Consider the following 19,072-nt stretch of genomic DNA (forward strand, 5'->3'; position numbering starts at 1 on the left):
GTATCAGACAGGGGGAACATGCTATAATTACAGGATTAAATCTTAGTCTTTTAGTGGCCATGTATCCCTGGACTGTGACCTTCATAATGTATTTCTTAGAATCTTACCCTCTCACTCCTCCAAGGGCCTTAATTTGGGGAAGTTCTCTTTCCTCATGTGAGAGAAGTTTCTGATGAAATCTTTTCCCCTGAAGGGTAGACCTTCATAATGGAGAATGCACTGGGCATATTTCACAATGGTCATTCCTCCCCTCCCCTGCCAGAGCCATGAGAGACTCTTGTTTCTGCACTGTAAGAAGCTAGTAGGGTCCGTGGGGGTGAGTTTGTGTAGAGGGCCCCTAAGCCTATGGTCTCCAGGAGTTTCGCTCTCTGGAGCTCATCTACATTAAATCTATAACAATTTGTTACAATTACCATTTATGTGTTCCTAGCACTTTATGGCTGCAGTAGGGTCTGCTCCAGTATACAGATCAGGCTATGACTCTCTGGATTTTGCACTAGGGTGTTTGCCCTGCAACACCAGTTCTCCGATGAATCTAAGAAAAGTCAGTAGGTTTTAGTTCGTTCTGCTTTTGTCTGTTTTAAGGATGGGAGTGATAGCCTCTGAGGTTTTTACATGTTGAAACTGAAACCCGAAGTTTAATAACATTTTTATTGTTAAGTAAAATAGAAGTGCATCTTAAAACATGATATAAAATATAATCTATTTATATTTATATATGTGTTGGAAAACATACCAAAATATTAATAGTTCTTATTCAGGGTATTGAAATGGAAGGTTATTTTTATTTTCATCTACCAGTTTCATTGGGCCTTCTAAACTTTTTACAATGAACAATATCATTTTGAAAAGATACTATTTTAATCTTTTATTATGAAATACGTCATACTTATGACATATGTAAATAAAAGAATAAACACCTATTACTATTATTTTTTTTTGAGATGGAGTCTCGTTCTGTCACCCAGGCTGAAGTGCAATGGCGTGATCTTGGCTCACTGCCACCTCTGCCTCCCAAGTTCAAGTGATTCTCCTGCCTCAGCCTCCTGAGTAGCTGGAATTACAGGCACACGCCACTGTGCCCAGCTAATTTTTGTATTTTTAGTAGAAACAGTGTTTCACGATGTTGCCTAGGCTGGTCTTGAACTCCTGACCTCAGGTGATCTACCCACATCGGCCTCCCAAAGTGCTGGGATTACAGGAGTGAGCTGCCGCTCCTGGCCCAATTCTCCTTCTTTAGAGTAACCATTGTCCTTGTATTTATTCTTGTACTTCCTGATCAAATTTTGTATCTTTAGTTGATATGCGAGTAATATGGTTTAGATGTTGTCCTCCCCAAATCTCATGTTAAAACATGATCTTCACTGTTGGAGGGGGACCTGGTGGGAGGCATTGGAGTAATGGGGCTAGATCCCTCATTAATGGCTTGGTGCCCTCCCCAGAGCACTGAGTTCATGTGAGATCTAATATTAAAAAGTCTGGGATTTCCCCCATCTCTTTCTTGTTCTCTTTCCTGCCGTATGGTATGCTAGTTCCCTGTTTGCCTGCCACCATGATTAAAAGCTTCCTGAGGCCTTACCAGAAGCAGATGCTAGTGCAGTGCTTCTTGTACAGTCTGCAGAACAATGAATCAAATAAACCTCTTTTCTTTACAAATTGCCAAAGTCTCAGGCATTTCTTTATAGCAATGCAAAATGGACCAACACAGAATGTATATAAAGTTTACATATTTTAAAAATTTACAAAAATGTCATTTACTCTATATATCATTCTGTAACGTGCATCTTCAAGTTGAAGATATATTTGCCTCGAGCCTAGAATTTCCCTTTCACATAAATGCCCTAGAGATCTTTCCTCGTGTGTGCATACTATAATAAAACATGCTTTAAAATAAAATGTATATTTGCATTATTTTGTCAGAACAAAAAAATTGAAAACAACCATTAGTTAGAGAGTGGATAATAAATGAGAGCATTCATACAAATGAATACTGTAAAAATTTCAAATAAATAGATTATATCTACATGCTATCACTATAAACAAATCTCAAATAACATTGAGTAAAATAATTGTAAAAATTTAAATAAAAGTAACATTCACTGTTTACCCTTGTTCTTAAAATAATAGCAATATACTCTTTTTAATAAATTAACAGCTATCTGTGTGTCCTTTCTACCTCATCGCTTCCATCATCCTCTGTTATTTCAACATTTAAACTTATATCATCCAGTATTTGAGTTTCTTATGACTCACCCACATTTTAATGATAATTTTCACTCAATTTTTTACATCTTTAAGCACTTCTTGATTTTATCTTGAAGTGATATCAAAGATGACAATCTGCAAAATTCTGGAGTGCCAACTTCTTCCCTCTTTCATTCTTCTTGTCATTGTAGTCTTGCTAAAAATGTTCTTTTGTCCTCATTGTAACTTCAGCTTCTTCATGTTTTCAACTTCTTACTATTTCTCCATTCTATGAGATTTTGGAGGGTCTCACTTGCCTCTGTTCGTAGCCTTGATCTTAGGCTTAGCTATTTAATCGATGCTCTCCTGAATGCCGTAGATTCATGGATTCACTATTCTTTTTGCTTTTATAATTCTGGTGATTTTCAATTCTAAATAAGCCCCTCTATCCATTTCCTATATTATTTGGCCACTGAGCACTTCTGGAAGAAGTTTAAAAATGAAGTGCAGCATGAAAATCGGGTATAGTTAAAAACTCACTAATTTCTAACACAGTTAGGTTTATAAGGCTTGGGTTGCTGGTAACTCTCTTATTTACTTACTATAGACCTGCAGTGGTTTCTTATTACATACATACCTGCAGAGATTTCAGACTTTCTCTGGTCTCCTCAAATTATCAACTCTTTATTACCTTACTGGCTGAAAATAACCTTGATATCCCATTGTCTTCAACTTGACTGAGAATATTTAAATTTGCTAGAGTGCCCTTTATCTTTCTGTTCTGTATTTCAGTATAACTCTGTACCTCCAACTAGTGTTTCCTTTTCTCTCCTCCTGTAGAAGAAATATGACTCTGTCTTGTCAAAACTAACAGCTACTTATGTGCCTTAGTTTTGACATCCTACAGATGACATCAATATTTTACACTTTTACCTTTTCTCTTACATTGTCTCCGCTCACTGCAAGCTCCGCCTCCTGGGTTCGCGCCATCAGCCTCCCGAGTAGCTGCGACTACCGGCGCCCTTAGTCGAGACGGGGTTTCACCCTGTTAGCGAGGATGATCTCGATCTCCTGACCTCGTGATCCACCCGCCTTGGCCTCCTAAAGTGCTGGGATTACAGGCGTGAACCACCGCGCCCGGCCAGCTTCCCCCTTTTTCAAAGTCCCTTCTGCCCTGCTTACAAATATACTCAGATCTCACCTCTCCCAATAGCATTTTATATTTTCCTTGCTGCCCCCTTATGCTATCACCCAATCCTTCTTTGTATCTCCTTTTTACTCTTATTTGCCAAAATATTCATTTAAAATTTTAAAATTTTAAAATTTGGTATTACATCACAGAAAATACCGTGATAGACTTCCACACTGAAATTGAACACATGGTGTTATCATATTTACCTTAAAAATCTTAACAGAAATTAATAAATCATAGTGCAAGAGCCCCATTGTCTAAACTCTTCCTTGTTTTCTCCCAAAATTTATCACTGTCCTCAAGTACGTATTACCATTCCCATGCATTTTTTTGCATTTTCATAAACACACATAAAGCCATATAGAACACAGATACTATTGTTGTGTCTTTAAAAAGTTCCAGGCTAGGCGCAGCGGCTCACTCCTGCAATCCCAGCACTCTGGGAGGCCAAGGGGGGGCGGATTGTCTGAGGTCGGGAGTTCAAGACTAGCCTGGCCAGCATGGTGAAACCCCATCTCTACTAAAAATACAAAAATTAGCCGGGTGTGGTGGCAGGCGCCTGTAATCCCAGCTACTCAGGAAGCTGAGGCAGGAGAATCGCTTGAATCAGGGAGGCAGAAGTTACAGTGAGCTGAGATCGTGCCATTGCACTCCAGCCTGGGTGACAGAGTGAGACTCTGTCTCAAAAAAAAAAAAAAAAAAAAATTCCAGTGGAGTTGCATATTGTACTAATTCTACTCCAAATTCTGTTTTAAATATGAATTCATGTTAATATATGTAGTTTTGGCTTATTAATTTTAAATTTGTATACAACTGCATTGTAGGAATAAACCAGTTTGTTCATATTTTTCCTATTGAAGGATTTGAGTAGCTTTTTCATTTTCTGCTATTACAAAAGTGCTGCTAACCTCTTTTGTCCATGTAGGAGAGTTACCTGGGGAAATGTATCTAGAAGTGAGGTCGCTAGGCAGAAGAATATGGATAAATTTATTCAGAATTATAAAATGAACTTCAAAATATTCTTTCAAATTTATATTAAAGGCAGACAACGTATCACTACTTGCTTCCACAAACTCTTACCAACACTTTGTGTTATTAAACTTAATTTGTTTTGCCATTCAGATGAGAATAAGTGTTATCTTGATTTAGTTTTTCATTATATTGATGATTACTAGATCGAGCAGCTTTTTCTGTGTTTAGTCATTTGGTTGTTCTGTTCAGTGAATTGTCTGTTTATATATTACATTCTCTTTTTCTACCTTCTTATTGATTTTCCTTCATTCATTTGTTCATTCATTTAATCAACAAGTACTATTGAGTGCCCACTATTTCTAGGCACTCTTTTATATGCTCAAAAAACATCAATGAACAGCAGCAATGAAATACTGCTCTTGTGGAGCTCACTATCTTGCAAATTAAGAATATGAAAAATAAGTAAAATATATAGTGTTTTGCAAGGTGATATGCAAAATAAAAAAATAAGGGCCAGGTGCAATGGCTCATGCCTGTAATCCCAGCACTTTGGGAGGCCGAGGCAGGCAGATCACGAGGTCAGGAGATCGAGACCATCCTGGGTAACATGGTGAAACCCTGTTTCTACTAAAAATACAAAAAAAAAAAAAAAATTAGCTGGGCGTGGTGGCGGGCACCTATGGTCCCAGCTACTCGGGAGGCTGAGGCAAGAGAATGGCATGAACCTGGGAGGCGGAGCTTGCAGTGAGCCGAGTTTGCACCACTGCACTCCAGCCTGGGCGACAGAGCGAGACTCTGTCTCAAAAACAAATAATAATAATAATAAATAAAATAAAATAAAAAAGGGCACAGTAAGGAGTATGGTACAAGTTGTATCATAAAACACTGTGGTGGCCAGGCATGGTGGCTCATGCCTGTAGTCCCAGCACTTTGGGAGGTTGAGGCTGGCGGATCACGAGATCAGAAGTTTGAGACTGTCTGGCCAGCATAGTGAAACCCCGTCTCTACTAAAAATACAAAAATTAGCTGGGCGTTGTGGTGCACACCTGTAATCCCAGCTACTCAAGAGGGAGGCTGAGGCAGGAGAATTGCTTGAACCCGGGAGTTGGAGGTTGCAGTGAGCCGAGATCACACCATTGCACTCCAGCCTGGACGTCAGAGTGAGACTTCTTCTCAAAAAAAAAAAAAAAAAAAAATTGTGGTCAGACTAGTCCTCATTAAGGGGAGATTTGATAGGACTTGAAATTGCCACAGGACTCAGCCAAGTAGTTTCTGGCAGTACAAAGCATTTCAGACAAAGGAAACAGTTAGAACCACGACTGTAAAGTGGGATCATGCCTTTTGTGTCTTAAGAACAGCAAGAAGGCTAGTGTGTGGCTGCACCAGAAAGAGCAAGGGAGAAAGAAGTTGGAGTGAAGATCAGAGAGTCACTTCAGGCTTCTGGGCTGTGATCTGACTTAAAATTTTAAAAGATCACTGAGGCTCCTATGAAAGATACACATAGAATAGAAGCACGGATGGATATTTAGTTGCTTCCATGTCTTGGTTATTATGAATAATGCTGCGATGAACAGGGAGTACAGAAAGATCTGTACCTTTTATAATTGACTCTGCCTTCAATTCCTTGGGACATGTACCCAGATGTGCTATTGCTAGGTGATTTGGTCTTTCTATTTTTAGTTTTTTGAAGAACTTCTATGCTGGTTCCTATAATGGCTGTATGAATTTACACTACACTAACAGTGTATAAGTGTTCCCTTTTCTCCACATCTTCACCAATATTTATCTTTTGTTTTTTTGATACTAGTCATTCTAACAGGTATGAGGTGATATCTCATGTGGTTTTGATTTGCATTTCCCTGATCATTAGTGGTTTTGAGTAAAAACGAGTTACATATATCCAATGAAATATTATTCAACCAAAGGGAATTTTGCCAGTTGTGACAATATGGATGAATCTAGAGGTCACTATGCTAGGTGAAATGAGACACAGAAGGACAAATACTACAAGATACACTATATGTGATAAATTTAAAATAATCAAATTCATAGAAGCAGAGAGTGAAATGGTGGTTTCTACAGGATGAGGAGAGAGAAAAATGTGATGTTCATCAAAGAGTACAAAGTTTTGGTTATAAATGAGAAATAAATCCTAGAGATCTATTGTATAGCATAGTGAATATAGTTAACAGTACTGTATTGTATACTTGACATTTTTCTAAGAGGGTAGAACTCATGTTAAGCATGCTTATCACAAAAATTTGTAATCATAACGTACAATAGATTGGGAGGAAGCTTTTAACAGTGATGAATAGGTCTATGGCACAGATAGTAGTGGTGGCTTCATGGCTGTATACTTATCTCCAAATTGATCAAGTTGTATACATTAATTATGCACAGCTTTTTTTATGTTAAAAAATCAATTCTACCTCCCCACCAAAAAAAAAAAAATAGAAGCAGGGAAACTTGGTAGAAAGCTATTGTTATAATACTGGCAATATACATGATGAAGAGTGGTTAGATTCTGGCTGGGCGTGGTGGCTCACGCCTGTAATTCCAGTACTTTGGGAGGCCAAGGTGGGCAGATCACCTGAGGTCAGGAGTTCGAGACCAGCCTGGTCAACATGGTGAAATCCCGCCTCTACTAAAAAAAAAAAAAAAAAAAAAAAAAAAAATTAGCCAGACGTAGCACACACCTGTAATCTCAGCTACTCAGGAAGCTGAGGCACGAGGATTGCTTGAACCTGAGAGGTGAAGGTTGCAATGAGCTGAGATCGTGCCACTGCACTCTAGGCTGGGCGACAGAGCAAGACTGTTTCAAAAGAATAAAAATAAAAAAAGAGAAGAAAGAAATAGAGTGGACAAAAAAGAAAAAGTTAACCTTTTGTTTACTTCAAAATGAGTATTTCTAACTTTTATTATTAAGAGATTTGTTGCAAGTTTTTGCTAGAAACCTTCATCATATTAGCAATGTTTTCTTAGATTCCCTGGATTCTTTTTTTTTAAAAAATCAGGAATGGACTTTTAATTTTATCCAATTATTTTGTATCTTTTGGGATGACCATTTATTTCTTCCTCCTTTAACCTGTTAACATATTTAATTACATTAGTAGCTTTTTCTAATGCTAAACCATCCATGAATTCTTGAGGGAAACCTTTTCTGGTTCCAAAGTATTTTTAACACATTGCTTTATGTGGCATGCTAATATTTTAAATAGGATTTTTGCATGTGAAACTTTGAGATTGGCTCTGTCTTATACTTTCCTTTGTTGGTTTGAGTATCAAGTTTATATTAGCTTTTAATAAAAGGTACAGAATATTCCATCTTTTCATCTCATCTTGAACTGTGTGTAAAAGCCAAAGATGTTATACCATGAATGATTTGGCTAAATTCACCTCTGAAATGATCAGGATCCATTGTGGTCCATACTGTCACTCACAGACTGTATATTTTTGCAGTGTACATGCTGAACCACTGCAGTAGCTTGTAATTGGTCACTTCCCATCCTCTGTTGCCTTTGATCTTTGCAAACTTGACACTGTATCATGTTCCTCTCTGAGATTCTCATGGCATGTAAGGTCCTGAGTGGTTTGACTCTGCCTGCCTTTCTGATCTCATCCACCACCATTCTCTTCCTAACCCAATATGTTTCTTTCTTCTTTTCTTTTTTTTCTTTTTTTCTTTTTTTTTTTTTTTTTGGAGATGGAGTCTCTCGCCCAGGCTGGAGTGCAATGGTGCAATCTCAACTCATTGTAACCTCTGCATCCCAGGTTCAAGCGATTCTCCTGCCCCAGCCTCCCAAGTAGCTGAGATTACAGGCACATGCCACTATGCCCAGCTGATTTTTTTGTATATTTAGTAGAGATGGGGTTTCACCATGTTGGCCAAGCTGGTCTCAGACTCCTGACCTCATGATCCACCTGCCTCAGCCTCCCAAAGTGCTGAGATTACAGGTGTGAGCCACCGCGCCCGGCCAGTATGTTTCAAGAGTTGTGATCCTCATTCTGTTCTTCCAGCTCACCAAACTCAGTCCAACATCAGGGCCTTGCACTTTGCTGTTCTTTCTGCTTGAAATGGGCTTTCCTTAGATCTGAGTTTGGCAGACTTAATTGTGTCATTTATGTCTCAGTTCAAACATCAACTTTCAGAAAGGCTGTACCTGATTTCTGTATGTAAAAGATCAACTCCTCCTCTAGTCCCTCTCTATTCATTACCTTGTTGTGGTCTTAGTGTTTTACAAGCATTACCAGTATCTAAACTTATTTTTTTCTAACATATCAATATCTGAACTTACAGCTTTTATCTTTTGTGTTTGTTTATTTTAGTTCACTGTTTTTCTCTCCTCTATTAAAATGTAAGCTCCATGAAGGTAAGGACTTTTCTCTTCTGTTTATTAAAATGTCTCCGACCAGATGTGGTGGTGTGCGCCTGTACTCCCAGCTGCTCAGGAGGCTGAGGCAGGAGAATCGCTTGAACCTGGGTGGTAGAGGCTGCAGTGAGTCAAGATTATGTCACTGCACTCCAGCCTGGGTGACAGAGTGAGACTCTGTCTCAATAATAATAATAATAATAATAATAATAAAATAAGTCTCCAAGTCCTAGAACACTGTGAGCACCTAGTACATATTTATTGAATGTCAAAATTAGTGAATGGATGAAAAGGCCAATCTCATCTTTCCCAAAAACTAACTGCCATAAAATCTTAATTTTTGAAATACTCATCAGTCATTCATTCGACATAAATATGTTAATCAACTGTGTCAGACTCTGTACAGGACACTAGATAAACAGTAGTGAACAAAACAGACTGTTTGCACTTGTTGAGCTTATACACTAGTGTTGACCAACAGTGTATATATAAATATTATGTCTTGTCATGTTCTAGTAAACCAGCTCTCTAAATAAAAGTCCTGACTGGTAGTATTGCCAGTTGCCACGGTGTAAATATTTGCAACATGGCAAATTTCAAGTTTTAATATTTTAAAAAATCACCTGGCAAATTTTTGAGAAATTTAGTAATTGACTTCCATGAGCGGGTATGGCTATGTCAGATAGTATTCAGTGCTATGGAGAAATATAAAGCAGGTGTGGATAAAGTGTGAAGAGACTTTTAAGGAAACCATGTTAGTTTGCGAATGACATGTGAGCAGATATTTGAAGGAACTGGGACACCAATTTTGTGAGTATCTTGAAGAAAATAATTTAAGACAAAATGAAGGTTGGGTGCGGTGGCTCACGCCTGTAATCCCAGCACTTTGGGAGGCCAAGGCGGGCAGATCACGAGGGCAGGAGTTTGAGACAAGCCTGACCAACATGGTGAAACCCCATCTCTAGTAAAAATACAAAAATTAGCCTGGCCTGGTGGCAGACGCCTGTAATCCCAGCTACTCAGGAGGCTGAAGCAGCAGAATTGCTTGAACCCAGGAGGTGGAGGCTGCAGTGAGCCAAGATCGTGCCATTGCACTCCAACCTGGTAACAGAATGAGACTCTGTCTCAGGAAAAAAAAAAAAAAAGAAACAGAAATGCATAGGCCTGAGGTAGGAGCATGCCTGGAACAAGAAGAAGGGTGTGGTTATGGCAGAGTGAGCAAGTGGGGAGGAGAGGTGAGGTTGGATGAGATCGGAGAGCCTAGCAACCCCTTTCAAGAACTGCCATTGTTACTCTAAATGAGACGGAGCACCTATGGATTGGGGCAGAGGAATAAAAAGATTGATAATTATGGTCACCCTAACACAATAACTGTTGTCATGTTCTAACTCCAAAACTAATAATAAAACTAATATATAGTATAGAAATCCTACTGCAGTCATTACGAACGCAAGTGCAAAATCTTTTTATAAGCCTACAGTGGGAATTTTCCTTTATAAATGTCAGTGACAGATGTACGAGCAGCAAATGTCTTTGTGGATAACTTAAAGTCCTTGTTTGTAGTTCCACCAACAACTCGCATATCTGGCAAACACAAATGTTTGTCTGGCAGTTGCTGGTCTATACTTATGGCAAACATCATTCCAGGTTGTTGTACAATAAATTTCCTTTGGGGATGATTTTATGAGACCCATTTTGGATTTTAAGGGGACATCCCTGCACAGGTTTAATAATAGCGTAAGAGATATTCACAGATTTTTATAAAAAACTGATTTTTAATGTTAAGACTAGTTTTAATATAAGTGATTTTTGTGCTAATAGCTTTTCAAAGTGCCACTTAACTGCATATTATAGCTAAAGAAGAATGTGGGTAACATTGCAAGAAATAATTCTACATTCCTTCTCCATAAAACTCTGGTCTTGGTTTGTGAATTGCACTAATGAGGTCTATATATGAGGTAGTTAATACCCACTTGGCCTTCTTACAAATGCATGCCCTGACAAGAAGAGGGCTCTATAAGAGAATGTGAATGATTCTACAAAAACCCATGAGAAGCATCAGACAAAAAGAGAAAAATATAAAACAGGTGCCTCTTATTAAGCACTTAGTATTTGCCCAGCACAATGCTAAGCACTTTGTTTACATTAGCTCCATAATTTCCTTTGAGCTAAGTACTGTTTATAGGTCAGGTTCAAAGAATTTAAGTGTCATACAAAGTCACATGAGCGGTAAGTGGCAATGGTAGGACTTGACTCTGCAGCCTGTGCTCCTTCATGCCTGCCATGTGTTGCTGCCTACAGGTAGAGTCAGATGTAACTTTATCATATATAAGAGTAGCACACGGCTGGGTGCGGTGGCTCACGCCTGTAATCCCAACACTTTAGGGCAGATCCCCTGAGGTTAGGAGTTTGAGACCAACCTGGCCAACATGGTGAAATCCTGTCTCTACTAAAAATACAAGAATTAACCAGTCGTGGTGGTGGACATCTGTAATCCCAGCTACTTGGGAGGCTGAGAAAGGAGAATCACTTGAACCCAGGAGGCAGTGATTGCAGTGAGCCAAAATTGCGCCACTGCACTCCAGCCTGGGCAGCAGAGCGAGACTTGATCTCAAAAAAAAAAAAAAAAAAAAAAGGTAGCAGACATTACCCTAAAGATGTTTCCCATTTAAAATCTTACAAATTATCCCACAAGTCCCCACAAGTCCCTAGGGATTATGACAGCTATAGCCACACAGAAAATTTTGCTTTTCTACCCATCATGAACCATTTAAATTTCCTAAGTCAGCATTTCCCAAAAGATATTCAATGGACCACTAATCAATTACATGTCCTTTTTATGGTGTACTGTGGCCAGATTGGTATGGGATATATTGGGTAAACAAAGTTATATAGATTATTGTTATTTATTTATTTGGTTTTTAGGACCTCTTCGATTCTTTAATAATGTTCTTTGAAAATTGCTAAGAGGTCAGATAATTCACTTTGTTTCCTAAACATATTTGATTGAAGAACATTTTCTTTCAATACAGTAACATGGGGAATGCTTTGCAAGAGCACTTTTTGGAGAGCTTCCTCTCACTTATGCTTAAGTTCAGGTTTATAACACAAATAGAAGCATCATCTCTTCAGGAGAGTGCCCATCCAAGAGTTCAGTATGATTTCAGAAGAGGATGAATCAGAGCCACACACTTACTTGTTTCTGTTTTAAAGACTCTGGCACTAGTTCAACTTCTGACAGAGATGTGTAGATATCACTAAAATCAAAGAATGAAATTGTATTCCTTGAAGATAACTCTTATCACATTCTTAGACACCTTGGGGTTTTTATTTTATTTTTATGTTTTGGAACGGGTAAGATAGTGAACATCACCCCCAAACAAGCTTGCTTAGTTATAGACACTGACTAGAGGCAAGAGCTGAATCCTTGGATCCTTCCATGTTCACGTGGCATTTTCTCACTTACAGAAAGTGTCTATGTATCTGTGTGTATGCCTGTGTGTGTACACATATGTGTGTGTTCCTTGCAACGCCTTAGGGGAAATTTTTGGTCTTATCAAAATAACATTACTATCAGAATTTAGTCATTTAATCAGCCTGAATTCCTGAGCAGACATAGCAAATTGCTCCCCAGAACCAGAAAAATTAAGAGAGGAGATCCTCTGACAGAAATCCTCTAACTGCCTCATTGGACATGTTCCTTTTGCCTTTGAATAAACTATGCTCTGAACTGTATATCAGAATATCAAAATCATCATGTACTAAATGAGGAAGGCATTATTATATAGAATAGCGTGGGCTTCTATGTCCATGAGGGCTGAATCCAATCATAGCTCTATCCACTAACTCCCAGGCTGTGTGACTTATTTACTTATGTATTCATTCACTTATTTATTCCAATCATGCATGTATTAAGCAAATTCTTATGGACTGCCTTTTATATTTCTAAACTTGTTTTCATCACAAGTTCACAGTGCAAGGCAGATAAGCCTTTGAGCCTCACTTTCTTCATCTGTAAATTGGGAATTTATGGGACTGGTAGTGAGAATTAAATGAAACTATGTATATAAAGTATCTAGTGTAGTGCCTGGTGCACAACAGGGGCTTGATAAATCCTAGTGATCGTTAAACCAAGGGTGATAATAATACTTCCTGATTTCTAACCAGCTGAACTGAACAGTTCACACAAGTATATTCCTTTGCATGGGAGGGGAAAAAAGCAGCTGCTTATATTGTGGGTTTGTTTGGTATTTTTTTCCATTAAATAGCTATAATTTCCAAAGTATTTACTCCTTGCAGTCTAGATAATAAAGGCTGTTTTATAGGAAAGATGCTATCTTAGGGGAATATCATTTTAAGTGACATTACCTATGAATGCTTTAATTCTTATTGGTTTATCAGATTAGTTTACAAATTGCCTGGCAAGTCCCTAAGAGAGTGGGAAGCTGGAAGGCACATTACATGAGAAAAGACCAAAAGAGATCTTTGGACAAGGGACTGACGGGAGAGCTGCAATATTAGGAGGCTCTCAGAAGCAAGGGAATGGAAGTTCTAAGACAGAAAGGAGAAAGAGGATAGATACTTACTAAAATTTTGCAGTATTCTCTTCAGATTAAAACTACAGTTTTTATCATTGCCTATGAAAACTTACATGAGCCAAAAACCCATGTATCACTCTTTTCCTCATCTTATACTATTCTTTCTTTGTTAATTGCACTTTGGTCTCACAGAGCTTCTTTCTGGCCACCAAACTCCCAGCATTCCCCTGGTCTCAGTTCAACGGAATTGAGGTTTTTGTATTTGCCAAGGTTCTACTGTTTGTAATGGTTCCTTCCACATTTTCCACCATTTTGTAATAGTAATGGTTGGCTCCAAGGTCTCAGCTCATTGAAGAGGTCTTCTCTGACCACCACACCTAAGAAAGCCTCCGATAGGCCAGGCACAGTGGCTCACGCCTGAAATCCCAGCCCTCTTGAGAGGCCGAGGTGGGTGGATCACGAGGTCAGGAGTTTGAGACCATCCCGACCAACATGGTGAAACCCTGTCTCTACTAAAAATACAAAAATTAGCCAGGTGTGGTGGGACATGCCTGTAAACCCAACTACTGGGAGGCCAAGGCAGGAGAATCTCTTGAACCTGGAAGGTGGAGGTTGCAGTGAGCCGAGATCGCCACTGCACTCCAGCCTGGGCGACAAAGCGAGACTCTGGGTCAAAAAAGAAGAAGAAGAAAAAAAACCAGAAAGCCTCAGATAATCTCCAACATATCATTCTATCATTGTTATTACATTTACCATAATCTAAAAACTTCTTTTTAAGCTTAATTAGGCTTTGTTTTTTTTTCGTTTTTCTTTTCTTCGTCTTCTTCTTTTTTTTTTTTTAGATGATATCTTGCTCTGTTGCCCAGGCTGGAGTGCGATGGCGTGATCTGGGCTCACTGCAACCTCCACCTCCCGGGCTCAAGCAATTCTCCTGCCTCAGTCTCCTGAGTAGCTGGGATTACAGGCATGCGCCACCACGTCTGGCTAATTTTTGTATTTTTAGTAGAGACGGGGTGTCACCATATTGGTCAGGCTGGTCTTGAACTCCTGACCTCATGATCCGCCCACCTCAGCCTCCCAAAGTGCTAGGATTACAGGCATGAGCCACCACGCCGAGCCTTAATTAGGGTTTTAATTATCTGATTCCACTCTGGTTTTCAGAATATAAGCTCTAGATACACAAAGTGTTTGTCTTTTTTGTTGCTGTATCTCTAGCACTAGGAATTATGACTACCATCTAGTAGAGTCTCAATAAAAAAACTGTTGAATGAATAAATGATTTAATACCAGCATAAATAAAATCCTTCAAAGGTATGTTGAGAAGTGGCAAAGAGTAACTTCACCAAATTGATAATTTTGCCTAGGGCCAAAGCTGAATGTAACATTAATAATGTTCATTGATATTTTCTGGACTAATTTTGACATCTCTAATGAAAGAATTATTCCTTCATGCATGCAATTCAGGGAAATCAGTTATTATTCTAATCAATGTCTTGCTACTTTGAGCAATGGTTATTTTAAATCACCATAACGGTGTGTTTGACCATGTGTCTTGAGAAGAATTTTCCATCTTTACATTTTTATTTAGTATAGGGGAGAGGTGATTTTTTAATATGTGTATGGAGGATTAATAATTATGTAGATATTTGTTATGTAATAACATCATCAGAAAGAACAATAACAGCTTTTATTTTAACGGATTCTAGGCAAAATATCATTACCTTTATTCTCCCCTCAAAATAAATAACCAAATAATTACTTATCTTGTTTCATTTTCTTAGTGACAAGTTTCATTAGTTTAAGACATTTTTAGAATCTCACAATTTCCATATTTGCTATCATATTACTTCTAAGGATGTCAAATTCCTGCTAACCCACAAATAAGAGACTCAAGGCCTGTATGTCAAACACAAGGTTTCTTCCAGAGCTCAAAAACATCTTGTGCTGCAAACAGAATGGCAATTACTGATGCAAAAAACGTATAGCTCCCTCAAGGCTTTCAGAAATCTTGATTATTTAATCAGTGTTCTTGATTTGTAAGGCTAGGTAGTTGATGGCTCCCAAAATGTGTCACGTTGGACATTAGCCAGATGGAATGCCAGTTTTCATTTGAGATTAAAGAGGTAAAATCCAACAAGAAAGGTTTTCCACCACCTCGGACTATAGCTCAACTTATATCAGATGACAAATAAAACTTGGCAGTCTGCTTTGCCCATGATTTTAAAACAGATACTTCATTGAACTGTCAGTTACCAAATGAGGTGATTAACGCTGATGTTGATTAAAATTTTATTCTATGTTTTTATAACTGACAAGTCTCTCTTCTTTTTGGGGGGAATCTAGTTCTTTCCATTTAATTCTCACCTCTTGTTTAAGGTTTCATTATGCCATTTAGGTTTTGATATATACACTTACTGGTGCTATTTTCAAGGCTTTTCTATTGTATACTTGCAAAATTAATGTACAGTATGCATTACATAGCAGGAACCTAATTAATGTACAGTATGCATTACATAGCAGGAACCTAAATCACATGCATTTCTTTCATAGTTATACATAGGAATACCATAGTGATGTTTTACTTAACTGCTTGCAGATATGCCTCTTTCTCTCTTTTAGTTGTTTCATTTTATCTGTACAGAGTTTTGGTTTTTAGAACGTTGGGGCCCTAATTTACACCAACAGCATACTTGAAACTGACAGCTCTACTAAAAAAATAGGTGATAGAGGTGATAGCTACAAGGAAAGCGACGGGACAGCAGCAAGTAGTCAGACAAAAAGTGTTTACTAATATCAACACTAAGAAAATAAAGGGGCTGGGCACAGTAGCTCACACCTGTAATCTCAGCACTTTGGGAGGCCGAGGCGGGAGGATCACTTGAGGTCAGGAGTTCAAGACCAGCCTGGTCAACATGGTGAAACTCTGTCTCTACTAAAAATAAAAAAAAAAATTAGCCTGGCATGGTGGCACGTGCCTATAATCCCAGCTGCTCGGGAGGCCAAAGCATGAGAATTGCTTGAACCTGGGAAGTGGAGGTTGCAGTGAGCTGAGGTGGTGCCACTACACTCCAGCCTGGGTGACAGTGAGACTCTGTCTCAAAAAAAAAAAAAAAAAAAAAAAAAGAAAGAAAGAAAGTAAAGGAAGGCCTGGGAGTCTGAAGTTCAAGAGTTCAGGAAGAAGTAGTCAGTTCAGATGTCCAGGCTGGAGAGAAGCCAGCATTCCAGGCCTGGAGGTGCATTAAATAAAGGACACCAGTGACCAGGTCACTAGGCTGCGCCTGACCAACAGACACAATTATATTTGTTGGGAGTATCATTTCATATGACACTTTCCCTTTCTTTGGCTTCAATCCTATGAAACTTCTTTCAATTTTCTTACCAGACCTTACCCTCTCTCATTTTGGGGCTTGGATAATAAGTTCCCTCTCTGTAGGTCACTCTTTCCTGTTTCTCTCCCCTTCCCCCAATATTTCCCTGGCTATAAGTTGCTTCCCTCCCAATTTTCAGTTCCATATCACCTCTAGCAGGAAGATGTTTCTGACTACATATGTGCAGGTGGAGCCCTAGGATTCTGTTATTCTGTATAGTAGGTGCTATGTACCTTGAAGGTAAGGATTGTATTGATCCTCATCCATTCTTGTATCTCTAGCATCCAACGTAGCACCATCCAATTGCTTAATAAATATTTGTTGAAGTAAAAAAGCATTGCCTATGGGTGTGGGTGGCTATGGGCACTTGAGTATAAGCAGGAAATTGATTGCAGCCTGTTGAAGAGCAAGCATTAAGGTGGTAGAAAAACTGATATCCGGAGGGGCAGGGCTAAAGGAACTGAGGTTCTTGACAGTGATATAGGGTGAGGGTCTAACTCCATAGAACTCCGTTCAGCAGTCCCCAGAATGTTGATTTAGTTATTAAGAAAGCAGCTAATACTAATAATGCTTTCCAATCTCACTGTACTTCATACTCAAAGGATTTATTGAGCTTTATAAACACTGATTAATCATCCTTGCCCCAGTGAGGGGGTAAGAGTTATTATGCTCATATTATGGAGAGGAAAACCAAGGCAGAGAGAGAGATTAAGTGGTTAACCCAAGGTCAGGCAGTGAGTCATGGAGAGCTGGCACTTAGACATGCAGTTTTAAACTTGCAGCTCTGGGCTTAGTCTATTAAGCACAGAACTGGAAGTTGGATGGCTTCCCTGACCCCCTAGAAGGGATGAGCAGCTCCCTTTTCCATGCTTTCCCATCTCCATTGGCCCTACCATTGCCTTTATCTTACTATCTGCCAGGTATTGTGCCTGGCATTTTTCATATATTTTCATGGAATTCTGAAGAGAAAAGGAACTACTGTTTTCTTTTTCTTTTCCTTCTTTCCTTCTCCTTCCTTCCTTCCTTCCTTCCTTCCTTCCTTCCTTCCTTCCTTCCTTCCTTCCTTCCTTCCTTCTCTCTCTCTCTCTTTCTTTCTTTTTCTTTCTTTCTCTCTTTCTCTCTTTCTCTCTTTCTCTCTCTCTCTCTCTCTCTCTCTCTCTCTTCCTTTCTTCCTTTCTTCCTTTCTTCCTTTCTTCCTTTCTTCCTTTCTTTCTTTTGGAATCTTGCTCTGTCGCCCAGGCTGGAATGGAGTGGTGTGATCTCAGCTCACTGCAACCTCTGCCTCCCGGGTTCAAGTGATTCTCCTGCCTCAGCCTCCTGAGTAGCTGGGACTACAGGCGTGCACCACCACACCTGGCTAGTTTTTGTATATTTATTAGAGATGGGATTTTGCCATGCTGGCCAGGCTGGTCTCAAACTCCTGACCTCAGGTGATCTGCACATGTCGGCCTCCCAAAGTGCTGGGATTACAAGTGTGAGCCACCGTGCCTGGCCTATTTCTACCATTTTCAAGATGAGAAAACTATGTCTCAAAAATATTAATTAACTGTTAAGTAGAAGACTTGGGATTGAGGCCTGTGATTCTCAGAAGTGAAAGCCCATGCTGTTTTACATCCTGTCACTTAAACATTTGTGTACATGATAGTGCATGATGGGGAGGTAGTATAATTCACAGAGGATAGCAGAGTACTAGGATATAATTGATCTTCAATAAATATTTGTTAAAAAATAAAAGAAAGATCTAAAATCCCTCTCAAGATCCTAGGAAGCTGATGCTGGAGTCTAACATGTGAATGGCTCAAGGCCATAGAAGACAAGCTGACATGGAGTTCACGGCTTTAACTGTGAGATGTGGACACCATGCGGGGATTCTCTGGGTCTCCTCCCATGAAGGGAGGCAGAGGTTTACTAGAGAGCTACCTTAACCATCCTTCACCTTCCTTTAACTTCAGCAAGATGCAAGAATCTAGCTTTATCCTTTCTTATTTACATGTATCTGAAAAGCAGATGAAGAGGTTAACAAACAGAAATTCAGTACAATTCTCCCTCAATTAGGGAAAATCTAATAACTACCTAAATATTCAGTGAATGAATATTAATTCAAATTATCACTATTTTACAACTTTGCAGCCATTCCACATAGTGCATCAGAAGTGATCTTCCAACACATCAGCAGTTCCAGTACATGAATAAATGAAAAAAGCAAGTTACAAAACGTTACAGAGGTAAGTCTTATTTTGTAAAATAAAATATATGTATCAACACAAGAAACTCTGGAAGGATATCTGTTACCAGATAGCAATGATGGTTATCTCTAGGAAGTAGGATTATGGGTGTCTTTATTTTATTGCTCTATATTTTCTGACTCTTTTGAAAAAATCATGTAGTGTTCTTATAATGAGAACCAAACTTTGTTTTAATTTTGAAAAAAATAAAAAATAAACAGAT

The sequence above is a fragment of the Chlorocebus sabaeus genome, chromosome 23 (assembly GCF_047675955.1).
Source record: "Chlorocebus sabaeus isolate Y175 chromosome 23, mChlSab1.0.hap1, whole genome shotgun sequence".
NCBI lineage: Eukaryota > Metazoa > Chordata > Mammalia > Primates > Cercopithecidae > Chlorocebus > Chlorocebus sabaeus.